The sequence below is a fragment of the Amphiura filiformis genome, chromosome 2 (assembly GCF_039555335.1).
Source record: "Amphiura filiformis chromosome 2, Afil_fr2py, whole genome shotgun sequence".
NCBI lineage: Eukaryota > Metazoa > Echinodermata > Ophiuroidea > Amphilepidida > Amphiuridae > Amphiura > Amphiura filiformis.
Window position 1 is genome coordinate 27668164 of NC_092629.1, and position 19646 is coordinate 27687809.

At 36.5% G+C, this 19646-nt stretch overlaps 3 non-coding genes across 3 annotated transcripts; all 3 read right to left on the minus strand.

Moving 5' to 3' along the window:
• Positions 1 to 14796: 14796 nt before the first annotated feature.
• On the minus strand, positions 14797 to 14869 carry Trnar-acg (transfer RNA arginine (anticodon ACG)). Its single transcript has one exon. It is a non-coding gene; the product is annotated as a tRNA-Arg (tRNA).
• A 2144-nt stretch (positions 14870 to 17013) lies between these two features.
• Trnar-ucg (transfer RNA arginine (anticodon UCG)) lies at positions 17014 to 17086 on the minus strand. Its single transcript has one exon. It is a non-coding gene; the product is annotated as a tRNA-Arg (tRNA).
• Positions 17087 to 18249: 1163 nt separating this feature from the next.
• On the minus strand, positions 18250 to 18322 carry Trnar-acg (transfer RNA arginine (anticodon ACG)). The gene has a single exon. It is a non-coding gene; the product is annotated as a tRNA-Arg (tRNA).
• Positions 18323 to 19646: the final 1324 nt, after the last annotated feature.

Genomic DNA, 19646 nt, shown 5'->3' on the forward strand with positions numbered 1-19646 from the left:
CACGAATTCACTCACCTTGCGATCCTATATCATCAGTTGAAACAAACATCTAAGTTTCCAAAAACAACTTTGTCATTCCTCAAAACTACAAGCAACTTCATTAATAAAAAATTGAAATCCTACTATTACCCGTTATTGAAAATTTTGTTCGATTTATGTCAACCAAAAGAACGCACAAGTCGAGTTCAGTTGACCAAAATGGTATCTGCTGCCTCCTGTCACCTCAGATATGACGTCAGTATCAAGCTGCTTATTAAATATTCATGAAAAGGTCACAATCGGTGGATCGGATTGGTTGAAATCAACGCCACGTTTTTGACCTTACAGGGGTCAGAGATATGCATATTCATGTATGAAAACAGCGATGCGGATATAGTATCATCACGGGACTGAGAAATGCGACATTTTCGATGTTTGTACCGGGGAATTTCAGACACGGAGACTCCGCAGATATTTCTGCAAATTCGTCCAAAGGTAACCAAAGGGTTGGGGATCACATTTTTAACTATCACTAAATGTTTCGGAATTGAGGTCGGCTAAAAAGTAGACAGTTTCGGGGACTGTAATTGGTGTAGATGTCACATTTTGAATAGTGAGCGATAAGTGTCCAATTTCATGCTCAGCACAAGTGTTTATCTTTACTCAGGGTATTCGTTACCTAAATTCCTTTCAGGATATTCTGATTTCATTTATGTACGAACGTCCACCATACAAACTCAAAAGTATGAATGCAAGGTGTTATTGCTGACAATAGAAACATTGTTGCAACGTCATTAAAAACAGGTATGTACTACAGACGTTCTTTCCCTGAAACGTGATACAGGCTAGTAAGGCAGTCTAAAACTATCACTAAATGTTTCGGAATTGAGGTCGGCTAAAAAGTTGACAGTTTCGGGGACTGTAATTGGTGTAGATGTCACATTTTGAACAGTGAGCGATAAGTGACCAATTTGACGTTCAGCACAAGTGTTTATCTTTACTCAGGGTGGTCTAAGAAAAGATTGCCGTTTATCTTTAGGCTTGATCGAGAAATCTATCTACTATACACGACGACACGATGGTTAATGTGTGGATAGAAGATAGAGATTGCTGGTATACCACGGCCAGTCGGCATAAGCGTCTTCAGTTTTAAAAGCGCATGAAAACAATTTTTAGATTGTCCAATTTGGCTTCAATTTAGCTTGGCTAACATTTATCTTAGCTGAAGTGTATGCTTACTTTTAACCGGAAACACAGGCGCTGAAGTATAAATTCCGACCATATAATGAGTCCGTTTAATTCGGCAACCTTGCTTGATCATAATTGTTTTGACAACTGCCAACTGCGTCGGCGATTAAAGATTTGAGAAAATCCAGTGCTGGGCAAATCAATCCATCTCCCGATTTGCAAAGGTTGACTTGTCATTGCAAACTGATGGTGATACCCTTCCGGTTCTTGAACATGTGAGCCCAGCACTACATGTGTCGATCACCTATTTACAATGGGGACTGTGTGATGTCTGGCGATCACTCGAGAAAAATTGACACAAAATGATGTTTTTCGTGAGTATCGTCAAGGTGAATTGATGAAGGAATATAGCACATGTGTCACTAATATTTCAATAACAATATCCTCATATTTTTGAGACAATAATTAACTTGAGGAAGAAGTTTTTATTCATATGCATGATATTGGGCCCTGGATGGCAACCGTGTACATGTGCCAAACAAGGTACGTTACATGAGCACGCATACTTCCACGTTCTAACTTTCGTATCACAAGCTATCGGTTGTTCATACGAAAGTTAGAAATTTTCGAACAACTTTAGGCCTACTGGTAGACTGGCTTACTAGCCTGTATCATGTTTCAGGGAAAGAACGTCTGTAGTACATACCTGTTTTTAATGACGTTGCAACAACGTTTCTATTGTCAGCAATAACACCTTGCAGTCATACTTTGAGTTTGTATGGTGGACGTTCGTACACATTATAAATAAATGAAATCAGAATATCCTGAAAGGAATTTAGGTAACAAATTGAACGACACTGACCTCGCAGCAGCTAATGTTTTCATGTAAACATGGCGAATGAATGACGTCATTAGACATTTTTAGCCTACGTTTCGTATCCTACTATCGGATCGTTGAAACAAGAAAATCTCATTCCCCGGCCTCATTCACGAATTCACTCACCTTCCTACACCACCAGTTGAAATAAAACTCAAAACATCCCGTGTTATTCCTCAAAACTTCATGCACCTTCATTAATAAAAAATTGAAATCCTAGTAGAAATCCGTTATCGAAAATTGTTTGATATAAAACGTCAACAAAAGTAATTTTTCTGAAGAGTAGATACCACGTTGCAAAATGGCGTCTCGCAGTCGCATCCACAGTGTACTCAGGTCACGGTCTGACTACGTGACGAACACTCAGGGTCAGAGGACAGCGCAACCTGTCTGCTACCAACCATGCCGTAATATATGCGTGACGTGTGCACTACAACAGCCTCTTATGCAGGTAAGAGCTCACGCTGTCCTCACTTTAGCGATTAGGATCGACGAGCGTCAGGCCGACACAATCTGGTTGTATGTAGGAGACTATCATCGTGTAGTCCTGCCAGCAAGACTTCAGTCTTTATCATAAACATAATGACATATACGGACCTGAAGTCTTGCAGCGGTACATAGGGATGCACTCTACGTTTAAGAAATGCAAACTTCAAGCATCAAGAAATATTCCTTGTATTTGTCAGTTTTACCTCAGAGATGCTGTAGACCCTCTCTACACAGTGTAGAAAGATCACAAGTAGAATGCTGCTCAATATGATAAATCCAAATCATGAAAATCAAGACATTTTTCAGAGCAATATTTTGACCACTTTTGCACTAAGTAAATTACTCCCATGAAGATTGCAGGTTTTGCCAACTTTGAATTCACCCAAAAGATGAGATCAATGTAGATCAATCACCTCAACTTTGTGAGTATAGACTAGTACAGTTGGATTAAAATCATCCAGGCACGCCCAAACCCTGGTACAATGGGATTAAAATCATCAGTGCATGCTCAAACTGTCCTTGAGAGAGTTCCTCAGCTACATCCTGAGAGCCCAAAAGGAGCCCACATATTGTGATGTTTCTTATTTGTGCAAAAGATAAGAATAGAGTGCCCTGTAACTCTAGGTACGACGAGTTACAGTTACTGGAACTAATCATCGTGATGCCCACGTTGGAAACATTGGATTACGGAAGAAATATTCATGTCAGGACTGAAGCAATGCGGCCATTTCTATGTTTGTACCGGGCAAGTACCAGACATTTTTCAACACAGAGCTAGCGGAAATTACAACAAATTCGTCCAAAGGTAAGCAAAGGGTTGGGGATCGCATTTTTAACTTTGACTAAACTGTTCGGAGTTAAGGCACGCTAAAAGTAGACCATTTCGGGGGCTGTATTTGGTGTACATGTGACGTTTTGAACAGAGTAAAAAACAACCATTTATTCGCTATTGCTGATATATACTCGCCGAATCATGTAGCAATACCAAGGTATTGCTACATGAGATCAGGTATAGGCCTACTGGGTGGTTTTGACCACGCCACGGCATGGTTGCTACACTACAGTCTTTTCCCGGAGATTTTTACGCCAAGAATTTACCTTTATTTCACCCTCTGATGGTGATCCTATCCACACAGTATTAAGTTGTTCATAATGCCAACATTAACATACTATTGTTCATAAGATATGTTGTATGCAACGTAGTAAATAACATAATATCACGCAAGAATACACATTCTCAACCTGCACATTCTCATGATTCTGTTTACAAGTGACGTCATCGATTGCGAAAATAAACACATCAACTGAACGGTCGATTTCATTAACGTTCTGAAAATGAGGTTGGGCAAATTGATTACCATGTATCGAGGCCCTAATGTACGATTTCCATCCAATTTTAATTTTGTTAATATTCTTTTACTCACAATGTTGAAATAATATTTAGTGATAACTGTCAGGAAAGATTCTGTAGCAATAACAAGATAAAAGAAACCCACACTGGCTAAGTTGGTACATAGGGCTTGAAGGCCTATGGTTGGTATAATTTAATAAAGCTAAAAAGAAATCTTAATCACGATTGATCATTAATTTATCAAAAGCATTTTGTAAAGTTAGGTGATCTGGAATGAGCCTTTTTGAGCGTTTCGACAGTATTTTTTATGGGACATGAGAGCACATCAGACATATCGAATTGCATTCTGAATACGAAGAATGTCTTTCTGATATCAAATAATTTTTTTTTTTAATTCACGATATAGGCCTAATACAAATTTTATGATAGGGCCTCAAATATATTATTAAAATTTGATATTTTTCACATTTTTGATTATAACAGTCCTCGAAGTAAATTTTATAAATCTAATGACATATTCTTAAAGTATATGTAGCTGGGAGGAGAAGCCGACGATCAATTGAAATTTTGACCTTTCATAAGGGAGTGTTCAGAATACTTTGGTGGGGGGCTGGTAAAAAGGGAGGGGGGGGGGGGCCAAAAAAGTTTTGGACCTTAAAAGAGGGGGACCAAAATGCTTTAGGTGGTAGGAAAGGGGGGGGGGGGGGCAAAAAAGTTTTCCGCTTTAAAACCCAAAATTTTCGCGCGCATTGAGACCCTCTATATCACTTTTAACATATGGGCAAGTTTGGGTTTTCAGTGCTTTTGTTTGAAAAAATGATGGCACTTAGTGTACACATATCCATTAATATGACATTAAAGATGATCAGCAACATGCAACATCTGGGTTGGTCTAAGAAATACTGGCACGTTTTATCATATAATTTTATATCTCTTCAAAGTAGGCTTCAAACATGATTATGTACCAATCTGATCAAAATACAACTAAATCAAGAAAATATTGCAAATAAATTGGATTTCTTTGCACGTAAACTGCACACTTCAGTTTACTATTTCTCATTGCAAAATTATTTTGTAGGCCTACCCATTTTGACCATAGGGCAGAGTGGGCACAGGCCCAGGTGCCACGGTCTTTGGGGGCCAAAACTGATACCTGTGTCCATTTGCGTGACCAAATTAATCTCATATTTGACCATTTTAGCTTTTTGCATAAATTGGTTTTAATTTTAACAATATTTGACCATTCAAGCTTCAATATGGCCAAAATTTTTGCGCAGTTCGCGCGCATTTGTACTATCATAATAGCCACGGATCCAAATTATGCTGATGTGCCTATGAACCTCCAAATAAATCCTCTATTTCATTTATCCCTGTAAAATCAGATAAACACCCTGATTTGGGACAAATCTAAATTAAGTATAAAATGAAGATTTCCTTGTGCTTGTGTAACCCAGGTTATTGCATGGTAGTAACCACTTAAGTAATGTAAACAAATAAACATAAAAGTGGAAGCCATGTTGGTATTAGCTTTTGATATTTTATATATTGTATGTTCGGATCTTAATCTACGAAAAAATATTGTTAGTAACTGGGCCCAAAAAAATAATACGCGTAACCGGTTTCTTTTAGCAAAAGTTCATATAATTTCACAGGAGATCAGCTCCACATCCGTCGCTCTGGTCCTGACTTCTGTAAGACAGTGGAAGAGTTCGGCGGGGGCCTGAAAGAGCCAAATACAACAAATTTGTCTTTCAGATCACAGTTCACGTCCATGTATCCAAAATAATAACACAGCACTTTACGTTGAGGTCTATGAGTTCAATTACATAGACAGAAATGCTAGTGTTTGTCAAAAATAATTATTCCCAGGACTAAGGAATATATTGTTCATCTTCACATTATGTTAAAGTGAACACTTGGAAATCATGTTTATTTCCAATATTTACATATCAAAGATTTAGTAGACAATTGTGACATCTGTACAATATTCATAGTTTGTCTTGGGCAGTACCATAATTTGAAAAGTTTAAAAGTATATGAAAGTGCTTGATAAATAAGGTGCATTTTAGCACCCAATCTAGGTGTATTTGAATGATTTCCTTTAGAACTTTAATCATTGAAAACTACTGAGGTGGAGAGATAAGGTGCTTTTGTACACCCAAAAGTTACTTGCGTGCACCCAAACGTCTTAGCATAATATACACACAAGGCCATTCCATTGTTAGAGGCATAAAGCAGGAATACCTCCCTTTCAATTTGGATGGTTTTTATCAAAACGTTGGCCAGATAGTTAGGATTTGCATATTAGCCTAATTAGGCACTGTATAACTCAATGCATAGTCACAATTTTATGCTTTTTAAAATGTGAAACTAACTTCCAGGAAGTTATCAAAATAATACAGTTAAAGGATGGTGCAAATTAACTTAACCAATAGGTATACTGAATTTAGATAATGAATCTTTGTAAATTGTAATCATAAATGAGCTTGAAAGAACAGGCAGATTTCCTTATTTATAAAAGCAAAAATATTAAATGAGGAAAACACACTTGCTTAATGCTTATTCGTAGCAATCAGAGTCAATGCAAAATAGTATAACACACATGTAACTTTTTATCAAATATATATGCCAAGATGTGATATTTGAGAATGTAATACTCATTGATTATTATGGTAAACATCTAAAGCACATGTAATGGTATCGTTGATCGTAAAAGTTTGATAAACAAAATTAATAGCGTTTTTTGAAGAAAAAAAAAGCTCATGACCGAATATTCATCAAGTAATAAATTATATTCCATGGGATTAATCATTTGATATTCTATAATTGCTTCAATGTGATTGTTGATTTGACAACTGCCTAATTAGTTCTTCTTTCTATGAAATAATGATATTTATTTGCTGATAACTTAAAACAATTTGCATGATTAACCTTAATTTAGAAAATAGTAAAGTCATTGAACAAAACTCACCTGAAAGAGCCAGTATAAATTAAAGAGCAGGGTAATATGGTCCTCCTAATTGAAGATTAGAATTGGAATGAGAATATGGTCCAGCTAGTTGAAGAAAACTTTGAAAAGGCAAAATCATTGGTATCCTTGGTGGTAATCAACAGAATCCATGTCCAAATTAGAGATTTTATAGCTGGGGATGAGTTATAGTTGCTGGTATGATGGTTGGATGAGTCTGGTCAGATGGTTGGATGAGTCTGTTCATGTGTTGAGATGTATATCCAGACTGAAGGGTGTGGTAGAGAGGTAGATGGGATTTTGGGGTATCCCTATAGAGGGCAGTATGTTCTTGGTTACACTTGTATTTCATGCGCAATTGTCCCACCGGGAATGTTTCAAACATTTGCCTCCCATAAAATGTGTATTACATAATTGCGATTTTCAAAAATCTAAATTATTTGATATCAGAAGGACATTCTTCGTATTCAGAATGCAATTCGATATGTCTGATGTGCTCTAATAGTAACATGTAGTATAGGGGCCTAATGTCGCATAATAAATACTGTCCATACGTTCATACCTACCCCTTAATTTTTAATATAACACTAAATGTTTGTGTTTCTTATTACTTGTGGTTTCTTATTACAAAGATATAAAGTTATATTCACTATTTTAGGCACATAATAATTAATATAGCACAGGACTCAGGGTGCGCAGGTTTTTGCCGCAGGTGGAAAAAACTTTAACCGCGGTTTCAAGTTACCACTTATTTTAAGAAGGGCTCGATCTTAACTTTTTTTGGCACTAGCCAGTCGGGCGTGTAACTTTAAAAAGTTACAAGCCAGAATTTTTCCGGAGATAATGTTACAATAGTTGCAAAAAAGTTGCAGGCAAAAACCGAACCCTGACAGGACTTGTATCTATATAATATGGTCCTTATATGACCATTATTTTTCCCACTGGATTTCTTATTTTAATACAACAACATCACTACCTATAATACCCTGCCACGTCACTGTACACTATTAATAGAGACGTTCCAAGCTAAAACGCAAATATCATATATGACAAAAGATTTGCATTTTAACATTCTACTTTTATAACCATCTTGAAATAAAACTATACACATATAGGCCCTATGCTATTAAAAGGGGCATTCTCAGATTTTATTTAAAAAGGGCCTCTCTCTCTCTCTGGGTCAGATGGCGCAGGATTGCGCTGCTGTGGTCTTCACAAGAGTACGTCATCTACTTCTATCAAAATAGGGCCTAATAAAAAAATAATCAAGAAAACCCATCCTCTAATTTTTTTAAACAAAATTATACAACATTAATTTCATTTTGCAGGGATTAGCTACATCGTTTCATTTTCCTTAAATCCCCGGGCTTAAAAATCGTGTAAGGATTGCGTGCCAATGCATAAATTCATTCAAATTATGTCCAATATGGCAACACTGCTATACGTCATGCATTTAGTTCTATGCTATCCACACCGATGTGCCCAGATCTATAATAATTACACAGCGCTTATGATTATTCCACGATATAATAACACTTACTATTTAGAGCCCTGTGTAATTTCAATTACTATATAAATTTATAACGTGTGGTTGAAGCAATCTATAAATAGATCTGATAAAGTTTTGAGGAAGAATTTTATTAGTTTTAATGTGATTTGGGGCAGGCGCCTATATCATGCATGCTAATTGCACTTGAAAACGGTCACGTATATTAGTATACAGTTCTAAGTCTGAATAATTTATGAATCAATTAAACTTCCCATGAGGAAAAAAACGAAAAAATATAGGTCCGTAGGCCTATGCACAAAAGAGTTAGACCTGGTCTAAAGTTAGACCTGGTTTAAGTGGAATTTTATCCCAGGAGAAAGGACATTTTCCTTTACATTTGCTTCAGTTATTTTGTATTATTTTTGACCTTTGCATTTAAATCTTTAGATTTTGCTAGCTAGTAAAGGATCATTCCTGATGGAAATAAATTCCATTTAGAGCAGGTCTAACTTTAGACCCGGTCTAACTCTTTTGTGCATACGGACCATAGGGTTTTTTTTATTATGCCTTTTTGATTTAAAAAATCCACTTTTTCAATTCAACTTTTTCAAAATCCGCCCTTGTCCACAAAAATCAGCCCCCGAAATAAATCCTGGTTACGGGCCTGATTATTTGGGACTCATAAATTTCAATAGGCCTCACGAAAATAAACTTTAGGGCCTACACTATGCTATTGTTGCTATCCAAAAATGTAGGCCTATGTTTGAGAGACACATTTTACAAAATTTACAAAAAGAGGATTTTGGAGCCCTGTATAGAAGATTCAGTAGGTCTATGTTCCATATAATCTCATGGTAAAATGAGACTGGACGACAAAAAGATATAAAGGTATCTGACTTATTATAGCCTAATACAGAAGCTGTTGGGGATAGGCCCTACCAACAATTTTACAATGAGATGATAGGCACAATTTTCCGGAATGGTGCTTGGAGAGCCTATAATACCGTAGGCCTACTTTGTAATCGCCTACTCCGCAGTCGGATGGATGTCTATAAAATCCAGACGTATGAACTTGGTAAGTAGAATTTCATCAGTATAACACACGACTTCGCAATGGCTTGACCGACAGATAACCCTGATATAATTTCATTATTATATACTTGTTCAAGTCCCGTTTTAAGTCTGTATTTGCATAGCATATGCATTTCAAAAAGATATCTATATCATTTATAATCTTTATATTAGATGATAATTTTTAGACTACAAATATTTAAAGAAATTAATATTAGTAGATAACATTATAGTTGTATTGTGTAGAGCGACATTTGCAAACACGGCTTATAATTAAATATATTTACAGATAGAGAAACTATTCTTGACTTATCAATGCGTAGCTTTGCCGATATGATAAAAGAAGGAATGCCATAATTTTATTGAGACCAACCTGTGGCGCAGGTAGGATTTTCAGAGGGGGGGCGACTTCAACTTAAATATGGGGCAACATTTAATTTAAAAAATGGTCAACATTGCCAAAAAAACTCTACAAATCTAAAATATCAGTGCATGGCCATCACCATCTGATCACACGGAAGGAAGGCAAGATACAGGAGAGGAGGACCTCTGTCTACGCCACTGGACCAATACGTTACTTTTTAAAACCAACATGAGCAAGATATTGTCATTTGTATTCTAGACATTTTATTTTGAAGTAGGCCTAGACCTCGACCCAACATGGTCGATGAGACATACAATATACTAGTATACATTTTGGGGCACAAACCTTTACCATGACTGCGCCACGAGGTCTCCAAGTGGGCATTTCCACCGTTCAAATATGCCGCGTAAAACGTAGGAACTGACTGCGAAATATATGTGTCGTACTCCAACTGCTATTACTCATTCATATACAATAAAGGTTTGACTTAGAACTATGTCCTCTATGGAACCCCTTTAAATGGTTCTAAAAAGGATCTTTGAGTACCAAAGAACCCTAGGTTTTAATAAAGGCCTTTTCATATTTTAGGATATAGGCTCTTTCCTGAAGAGCCCTCTTAGATTATAGCGTACAACCCTCTAAGAATGGTGATAATAATATATTAACCTTTAACAAGAACTCTTGTATAAACAAAACCCATCAAGAAGTTCTGAAATATGTTGCAAAGGCAGAAGAAAAGTTAAGCTTATACGTCTCACTTTGACTTTACGCAGGAGCTGTGGAAGGTTATAAACATAGTAAAGCTTGGAATTTCTTTCAAAGAACCAAACGGTTCTCTAGAACTCACAGAACCTTTATGGGTTTTTTTATTTTTTTTTTTTTTTATAGAATTATTTCAGGACAAAACTTCCTAGATTTAACCTTGATTTCTTAGAGTGTACAAACGCGGTTTAAAAATTTTTAAGCAACAAGTTGAAGTTGTTGAAGCAGTTCACCTAAATAATCCGATTTTTAACTTTTTAACTCCTTAAAGATCGTGTTAAGCCTGGTTCATACTTTTTATTCAGCGTCGAATTATTCGATGCAATAAGTATTCGTTATCCAATCTACATGTATTTCTATTCTACATGTACACTCTTAAAACGATCTAATCATTTTTGAATAAAAACTTGTCAAATTTGCTGACAAGAGAAATGGGACTTAACATATTTCTCTTCAAAATCAATCGGTTACCGGTATATCTTTAAAATCAATCGGATATTCTCATCAAAATGAATCAATTTTGAATAGTTACTTGTTAATAGTTAGACCTACTTGTTAAAGTAAAACGGAAACTATTCATTTTGATAAGATTATCTTATCAAATCGAACAATTATGGGATGAAAAATACGAAATTGGGGTATATGCGTTATTTTTAACTTAAAATTAAAAAAAAATGATGACGTAAAATCGATAATATTATGATATTTCTACAAGATAATGCGACGTTAAATAACATTTATTTTTCAAATATGGAGTATGAATCAGCCATAAGAATGTATAATCGACCGTGCAATGGAGTATGCATCAGCCATAAGTGTGTATAATCGACCGTGCATTCATACTGCAGTTACTGTCCGTTTTCCTATACACAATACACAGTGCTCTTACCATTGAGCTGTGACCTGTACAAATCGTGCCATGTTAGAAGAATAGGCATTTGTCTAGTTAACGTCAATGTGTGAAAAATAACCGGCCAATATTAAAAGTACTCTCAAAAACTTCTAGCAAATATATTCCTCTAACATGACCTAAAATTACAGCTAGGTTAGATGCTCAGAAATATTCGTACTTTGGTAAAATAGTGAGTGAGGGCAAGACATAGCTAGCCAACGTCCCGTGTTAATTGAATGGAGATTTGACCGAAAATTTTGGTAAACGGACCGCTCACTTCTGAAGAATGCCACACGAAAACGGTACAAGCTACATTTAAAGTACTCTCTGTTCGATCATCATGATGAGTTTCTTACATAGTATGCCGAAATTGGGTACTGTAGGTGGTTGAAAAAGGGTCGTACTTCGCTGATGAGTAAGTGACAGTGAACATGAAATTCAGCGCCCATAACCCAAGTTAGTAGCTAGTTAGTGGAGGCCGTCACGGGACTGATTATTGATTATTGAAGTGCCTTATATTAATAGATACGCACGAGTTAGAGCAAGAAAAAAACCCCGGGACACTTTTGGAGACATCATCATCATCATCATCATCATCATCATCATCATCATCATCATCATCATCATCATCATCACTTTCTACATTTTTTCTAAACAACATACTGTTTTAAAAAGATTTTTTTCTTAAAATGCATTTAACTATAATTATTGTTTAGAGCGTGGTGAAATAAAACATCACGATTTTCATCACAAAACAAATATAATGCATAAGAAATCGTTTGTTTTAGAGCGTGATGATGAAATAAAACATCACGGTTTTCATCACGAAACAAAGTAATACATAAGAAATCAATTTTTCGTGAGTGATGAAATAAAACATCATGATTTTCATCACGAAACAAAGTAATACATAAGAAATCGTTTGTTTTAGAGCGTGATGAAATAAAACATCACGATTTTCATCACAAAACAAAGTAATAGGCCTACAAAAGAAATACTTTTTTCGAGAGTGATTAAATAAAACATCACGATTTTCATCACGGAACAAAGTAATACATAAGACATCGTTTGTTTGATTGCAATCAACCGCGACAGTTCGTCTCACACACATAACAATGCACTGCGATCAAATAGGTTGATGACAACATTTGATTGAATGGACTGCACTGCGACATGATTACGGTGCACCGGTTCAAATCCTTTGTTTGGAGCCAATCAATAATTTCACGTACAGCCTCTATGCAAATTAGAGTTTACACACGCTGCAGCTGGGGTAATCGACCGAAGCTGGTTGTCGTTAGTGATCGAATGCATGAGCTTATTTGCTTTACTGAATCGATTTACTGGATTAATATCCTGTTAACTGGGTTTAATGCCACAAAGGTCGAATCGGGCTTGCCATGGACCATAAGTGCATCATGTGACTACTTGAAATTACCTTACCTTAGACATACCTTAGATGCCACACCTTCACCTTCTTCTGAGATGATGATAGCAGGGTTTGGGCCATTAAAAACCCAATTTGCTTAGTTCCTGCTTAAAGCAGTAGAGTGTGGGCGATTGAATAGCACTTGAATCAGGCAATTTGTTCCAATTTTCCACCACTCTTTGGCTGTAGAAATACTTCCTTGTATGATGTAGCGGTTTTATTTTCTTTTTATAAATTAATCAAAACAAATTACCAACTTACCTTTATGTGGATGTAACAATTAATAGTTAATTAATTTAAAATTTCCTCTCTTCGTTTCAATTCGCACAACGAGCCTCCACCAACATCCGTCTTGGTATAAATCACTTGTGGTAATGATAATCATGATTATATAGAAGAACTAACAACTCAACAATATAGATAATTTTATTCCGGTGTATTTATTTAAAGAGATTGCGCATGGCGATAATTCTTTTTTTAGGTCGTCATGATTATTTAGACCTATTAATATATCTCGTAAGATTCTATATAAGTGTCTATCTTATCTGTGATTATGTCAATAGAAGAAATAAGAAATGTAGAGGACACTAGTATACATAAGAGTAGACCATGCCTAAAACACGTGAGCCCCGGACGTGAGCTCAAAATCAGCTGATGATAATTATGATCTCAGATCACAGCAGACCCTCTTTCATTGTCATTGAGACATGCATTTTAATTGGCAAAAAAACATGAGTAAATCACGTTACCCCTAAATACTGTTCAATGTGCATGCTGTAAAAATAGTATCTTCGTCTCTCAGAATAGACACAACGATAACATGCAAAAAAATGCCGTTAACCGGATCGACTGACCTATTTGTCGATGTCACCTACTATAGTACACCCAACGATACATCCTAGATGGTACAAACTATTCTTAATTTAAACTGTTTATGCAAGACGAACAATTTGAGACCATATTGGTTAAAATCTGAGCGGTTTTTTTTTTTAAATTTTGACACTTGTGGAGCCCAAAATGCGATCTTGCCCCGGACCTTTTTGCTTAACGCAATAAAAATGTAGACTAAAACGGTACGGTATACTTTTCTGAACTTCTGACCAGATAGATAATTATTTTGATATGGTTTTGATGTGTCAAGTTTGAAATTTGACACCCTCAGTTATTTATGCACCATCAGCAGGGGCGTAGCCAGCTTTCTTGGTCAGGGGTGGCAAAATAAAATTTCGAGGGCACAGACGAAAAAAAAAAATGCAAGATACATTTAACCGGTTTTGTTTTTAGAAATACTGTACATGTCTTGGAGCTTCCAAAAAGGCTTAACTGGGACGATGTGCGCGCATAGCACGCAAAATTTGTGTATCATTACACTATTTTCGCCCATGATTTGGATGAAAGGGGCTTTATTGTGCAATGTGCAAGCGCAGCACGCAAACATTTGGTATTTTACACTATTTTCGCCCATGATTTGGTTGAATTTTGGTGGAAGTGGCTCCTTGCCCTTTTTTTCTTTTCCTTTAGCTTTGCCCTCCGGATTTTCTCTTCATTTTTTGTCAGAGGGGCACTTTTTCTTTCATTTTTTGTCAGGGGTGGCACTCTGCCCCCTTGCCTCCCCCCCCACGTCAGTATTTTTGGAAGTGACTGGAGTGATTGTATTTGTCCTGCACCGGATGTGATGTTTTGCACCGCTGGGCGCGATACCTGTATGGACTACCCAGAAATCATGGAGGTTTATTTATATACCTCCATGCAGAAGGCCTATTTTTGGAGGCTGGATCAAGGTGTATTGTTGCCACTAAAGTCTTTCTGGTATTTCAATGTCTTCACTGAACTTGATCTCAACTTGAACTTAATCACACAAAAAATGTATGCTAATCTAAAAATAAATTCATATTCAGAATATCACAGATAAATTTTGGAACACACACAAAAAATATCGATCCTGCCAGGACTCGAACCTGGAATCCCCTGATTCGTAGTCAGATGCCTTATCCATTGGGCCACAGGACCGTATGAAATCATAACGTTGACTAAAATAGATCTAATCATTTCATGTTGGACTCCTCTAGGCTCGCTACCAGCCCTATGTTTATATAGGACTGGCACACACTACACATAAACATCTCAAAAAAAGTAACTAACCCCCTTTAAATAATGGCCATTATTTAAAAAGGGGTATATTGTATTACAAATCTGTAAAATGCGTTGGAAGCAGAATTTATTTCTGCGCATTTTGACAACTCATTTGATACGATAGCCCAAAAAACAATAAAACACCGGTCAATTTAATGTAGTGAGGTCCAGATTTGAAAGTTGCACTTACATGCATATTTTTACAATACAAAAACACTCAGATATCATTACACAGTTTTCCTTCCATTACACACAAAATCAATACAATTTACTGCAACTTTCAAATCTTGGGTTACATGTACGCTGTGACGTCAATATTTAGTCAATTGCTGCAAATGAGATGTCAAAATGTGCAGAAATAAATTTTGCTTCCAACGCATTTGACAGATTTGTAATACAATCACCCGTTTTTGAATAATGGTCATTATTTAAGGGGGGTTAGTTACTTTTTTTAGATGTTTACTTCACTGCACAGTGCAAATAGCATCAGTGACTGTTAAAAGAGGTCACGCTCGGCAATACTGCCTGCTGGAAATACAAAGTTATATTAATTACAATTGTCATTTATACATTATATTTTCTATATCTTAGCAAAGATATTTCACCAAAATGCCCATTTAACCAGATTGACCGTGGCCTTTATTTGAAGATGTCATCGTAGATGGTGCAAACTATTCTTAATTTGAATTCTTTTAGCAACACGGACACTATAAAGTTTAGATTATATCGGTTAAAATCTGAGCATTTTTAAAATTTCGACTCATGTGGAGCCAAAAATGCATTCTTGCGGACTTTTTGCCTTAAACGCAAGAACTATGTCGCATAAACTAAACTATTACTTTTCTGCATCGTTTTGACCAGATAATTAATGTGGTGTGGTTTTGAACAAAATCTATAAAGTTTGAAATTTGACACCTGTATGACCATGATGACTGTATGCACGTGCCCCTCTCAGTTATTAATCCCCTCTCAAAATAATATTCGTCCTGTCTTCATTATCGTCTTCGAGTATTTATTTTAGTTGATCAACTCACCACTCCAGTATTTTTGGAAGTGATTGGAGTGATTGTGTTTGTCCTGCACCAGATGTGATGTTTTGCACCGCTGGGCGTGATTCCTGTATGGACTACCCAGAAATCAGGTAGAAGTAGAAAAGCCATTATATAACTACTTTTGGAGGCTGGAGCAAGGTGTAGGCCTATTTTTTGCCACCAAAGTCGTTGTATTTCAAGGTCTTTAACAGAGTTTTAACTTGATCTGAACTTGAACTTAATTATTCATAAAAAAATGTACAAAGATCTAAAAATAAATTCATATTCAGAATATCACAGATATGGAAAATAAACAAAAAATCGACCGTGGCCTATATTGAAGATGTCAACATACATCGTTTTCTTTTAGCAACACGAAGACTTTGAGATTATATTGGTTAAAATCCGAGCATTTTTAAAATTGTGACTCCTGTCATGCAAATGCGATCTTGCGGACCTTTTTGCTTAAAACGCAAGGACCATGTCGCGTAAACTAAATATACTTTTCTGAATCGTTTTGACCAGATAAATAATGTGGTATGGTTTTGAACAAAATGTGATCAAGTTTGAAACTTGACACATGTATGACTATATGCACTCTCAGTTATTTATGCCTCAGAAGAATATTCGTCCTGTCTTCATAATCGTCTTGCGAATATTTTAGTTGATCACCACGTCAGTATTTTTGGAAGTGACTGGAGTGATTGTATTTTCCTGTACCGGATGTGATGTTTTGCACCGCTGGGCGTGATACCTGTATGGACTACACAGAAATCAAGTAGAAGTAGGAGGGCCATTATAACCCCTTTTGGAGGCTGGATCAAGGTGTAATTTTGCCGCTAAAGTCTTTCTGGTATTTCAGTGTCTTCACCGAACTTGATCTCAACTTGAACTTAATCACACAAAAAAATGTATGATAATCTAAAAATATATTCATATCCAGAATATCACAGATAAATTATGGAACACACACAAAAAAATACAAAAAATCGATCCTGCCAGGACTCGAACCTGGAATCCCCTGATTCGAAGTCAGATGCCTTATCCATTGGGCCACAGGACCGTATGAAATCATGAAGTTGACTAAAATAGATCTAATCATTTCATGTTGGACTCCTCTAGGCTCGCTACCAGTCCTATGTTTATTTAGGACTGGCACACACTGCACATACTTCACTGCACAGTGCAAATAGCATCAGTGACTGTTAAAAGAGGTCACGCTCGGCAATCCCTGCTGGAAATACAAAGTTATATTAATTACAATTGTCATTTATACATTATATTTTCTATATCTTGGCAAAGATATTTGACCAAAATGCCCATTTAACCGGTTTGACCATGGCCTACATACATACATACATACATACAAAGTATTTATGACACGCTGTTTCATAGATATCACAGCGTGTGTGATGATACACTATATAATAAATAACAAACAATATAAAAGCAAGCAAAATAATATGAAACAAAAGAAAAATCATTGTGTGAAAAGGTGTGTTTTACGTCCTTTCTTAAACATTTGAATATTTGAAGATGTCATCGTAGATGGTGCAAACTATTCTTAATTTGAATTCTTTTAGCAACACGGACACTAAGTTGAGATTATATCGGTTAAAATCGGAGCATTTTTAAAATTTCGACTCATGTGGAGCCAAAATGCATTCTTGCGGACCTTTTTGCTTATAACGCAAGAACCATGTCGCATAAACTAACTATTACTTTTCTGAATCGTTTTGACATTAATGTGGTGTGGTTTTGAACAAAATCTGATAAAATTTGAAATTTGACACCTGTATGACCATGATGACTGTATGCAGCACGTGCACCCTCAGTTATTAATCCCTCTCAAAATAATATTCGTCCTGTCTTCATTATCGTCTTCGAGTATTTATTTTAGTTGATCAACTCACCACTCCAGTGCAGTATTTTTGGAAGCGACTGGAGTGATTGTGTTTGTCCTGCACCGGATGTGATGTTTTGCACCGCTGGGCGTGATACCTGTATGGACTACCCAGAAATCAGGTAGAAGTAGAAAAGCCATTATATATCTACTTTTGGAGGTTGGAGCAAGGTGTAGGCCTATTTTTTGCCACCAAAGTCGTTGTATTTCAAGGTTTTTAACAGAGTTTTAACTTGATCTCAACTTGAACTTAATCATAAAAAATGTACAAAAATCTAAAAATAAATTCATATTCAGAACATCACGGAAAACAAACAAAAAATCGATCCTGCCAGGACTCGAACCTGGAATCCCCTGATTCGTAGTCAGATGCCTTATCCATTGGGCCACAGGACCGTATGAAATGAATTGTTGACTATTATATCTTATCATTTCATGCTGGATTCCTCTAGACTCGCTACCAGTCCTATATAATCATAATACCATTGTATATTTAGGACTGGCATACTTCACTGCATCACACTGCAAATAACATTCACGCTCAAAACTACTTGCTGGAAATACAGTTAAGGGGACCAAAAAGTTTTAGGTGGTAGGAAGGGGGGGGGGGGTCAAAAAAGTTTTCCGCTTTAAAATCCAAAATTTTCGCGCGCATTGAGACACACACTTAAAACTACGGGGTCAAAAAATGACCCAAACGGGGTCATTTTGACCCCAGCATAGTTATCAACTAAACACCATACCACTAACGGGGTCATTTTGACCCCATTGGTCAGGGTCATTGCAATGACTACGTATTTGGGTCAAATAGTAACCCCATTGGGGTCAAAATATTACCACATTTCGGGGTCAAATGAAATGACCCATTCAAAAGGGTTGCCTTATTGGGTTACTTAATGACCTCATTTCGGGGTCAAATGAAATGACCCATTTGAAAGGGTTAATGTTTTATAGGGTTAGGCCTACTCAATAACCACATTTAGGGGTTGTTTGGATTTTTTTAGCAGGCCTATGGTCATGCTGGTCCCACCAGGACATAAGTGTGTTTCTGCACAGAGAAAGCATTACATAAACAGCAAACTGCAAAATGCATCTGTGTATCACACTCACACGCAGTCAGTCATCGCCTATGACAGTTCACGTATTATAAGCTTACATGATATAAGCTTATAACAACTGCAACCAAGACACCGGCCACGACAGCATGAAATTGGAATGAATCTGCGTGCATAGACAAGGGTCTATGCATCCTTGCAGTCTCACTTTTCAACTAACTTTTCATATTCCATCACATAGGGCCTGCACTTTGGCTCGTTTTTTGCAGGTTTACATGGTCCAATAATCACAAGATGACTGACATGTGGTAACAAAGGAAGCAGTCACTGCAATTTGATTATGTCCCATATGATTGGCCATTCAAGACACCCCTGTGAATATACTATAGCGGCCTTTTCAAAATATAATACCTGTTTGCTTGACTGTATTGACAATACCCGGGAACAATACACACATTACAGTATATGCATATAGCGCATTGGACAAACTTTTTACAATAAGCATGATAAGTGATGATGTGACCTCCAGATTTATACATCGTTCGTCTCGCACACTGACAACATTTGATTGAATGGACTGTAGGCTACTGCGCCGTGATTACAGTGAAGGACACCGGTTCAAATCTTTTGTTTGGAGCCAATCGATAAAAGCATGCAGGGCCTCT